Raw genomic sequence first — 2,143 nt, 5'->3', positions numbered from 1 at the left:
TTATTGTCTCTTATGCAAAGTTCAAATATTTTAAAATTTACAAGATGAATTACCATTTGGACGTCGCTATGAGACAGATTCCCGACAAAATTACGTCGAACTATAATTTTGTCAGTTTCGCATTAGTTATAGATTTTTTGGATAAGGAGCGCGCAGACCTGTTACACTGATCCTGCTTATGACGGTAACTTTGGCACGGTTAGGAGATGCATTCAATGAATGCGACGATATGTTTGACAAGTTGAAGTTTGGGATAATGTTTATACTGGAGAGCATATTGAGGTGTCATCACAAGAAGATGTCGACCAACGTCTTTCATTTGGAGGTTGTTGATGACGTTAACATTCAACAACTATCCATAAGGATAGAGCTGACTATCAGCTCTTCTCGACGATCTTGAAGTACATATTATTCATTTATAATTTATGTTGTACGTCATTTCGAAATCTCGATGCACGATCATTAACTTGGTGAAATGTTAATATGTGAGCTTGAAGTGCTCGCTAAGCTAACATCGTTGATCGAGGAGGAAGGTCGGAGTCATTTTTGAGAAGATACAACCAGTAGGTGATGAGGGTCCCAGACAATGACAAAGAGGATGGCGGAGATGGTGATAGGGAGGCTAGCGGTGGAGGGGTGGTGATGTACACAAATGTTTCATTAGAGTTGTTATGGATGTCAGTGTGGTTGGGAGAGGTGTCGGTGAAGTGGACGAAATAATTGTAATAATTGTATTTATGAAATGATTGTATATTTTTTATTTATTTATGAAATAATTGTATATATTGTAAAATTTATTTAAATAAGGTAATGAAATATTAAATACATAATATACACAACCAATTAAGATAATTTATAAATGAAATATCTAAATAAGAAATTAAATTAAATATTAATTTTTTATTTAATTAAGTGATTAAATAAATAATTAAACAAAGTAGTTAAATATTAAATATATAATATACATAATTATGCCAGAGAGGACCCCTAACTTGACAAATAATGTCGTAAGTTTGAATGACGTGACAATTATACCGGAGAGGACAATGGAAGTGACACCTTGCAAGAAACATGTTATTGAAGTGTCAGAGCAAATGGTTAGTAAGAGAACTAGATTACTGTCACAACACATTGTTTCTCCGTACATATCGAGGCAAAGAAGAGAACATACGTCGACAGTACGTTGCCTAACCTCTTCCGTAAAATCGACTCGGGGCGATGTAGAATCTTCACATTGAATTTATAGCTCTAAATGAATTAGATTTATGGATCGGATTTGCTCAAATCCGATCATATCCGTTAAGAATAATTATCCTATTCGATCCGATTCGATAATCCAACGAATATTTGAATATTAAATCCATATTTGATTAACTGTATTATTAGATATCCGATCCGAAATTGAAAAAATCCAATCCATTGATTCATTTAATTAATGGATTATCGGATTCGAATCTCGATTGGTTATCGGATTGACACTCTAAATTCATCTTTCATTAATTTCATCGGATTCAGATCGGATTCTGATCAAAATCCAATCCGTTAACAATCGTAATTGAAGTACATTGAATTTTTAGCATCGAATGTGACGTAGAGCTGATAAACAAAATACACATTAAAATGTAAGCATTCTTTTATGTATCATTTAGTAGAGGAAATATTGTTTCGACATTCTTGAATAATGTTCGATGCCTTGAAAATATGACCGTACCTAATGTTCAACTCTCATCTCTATTAGATATTCTCATGCACTGTTTAATTTATATTCTAATTAAATATTAAATAAATAATATACATAATCAATTAAGATAATTAATTAATGAGATATTTAAAGAATAAATTAAATTAAATATTAATTTTCTATTCGAATAAGTGTTTAAATAAATAATTAAATAAAGTAATGAAATATTAAATAAACAATGTACATAACCAATTAAGATAATTAATTAATGAAATATTTAAAGAAGAAATTAAATTAAATATTAATTTTTTATTTGACTAAGTGTTTAAAATAAATAATTAAATATACGTAACCAATTAAGGTAATTAATAAAGAAATATTTAAACGAGAAATCAAATCAAATATTGGATAATTCTACATGTACTAATTTATAAAGATGTCCATAATGTACATATTAAATTT

Source organism: Olea europaea, unplaced genomic scaffold (genome assembly GCF_002742605.1).
Source record: "Olea europaea var. sylvestris unplaced genomic scaffold, O_europaea_v1 scaffold1082, whole genome shotgun sequence".
Taxonomy (NCBI): Eukaryota; Viridiplantae; Streptophyta; class Magnoliopsida; order Lamiales; family Oleaceae; genus Olea; species Olea europaea.
This window is presented reverse-complemented; position numbering follows the sequence as displayed.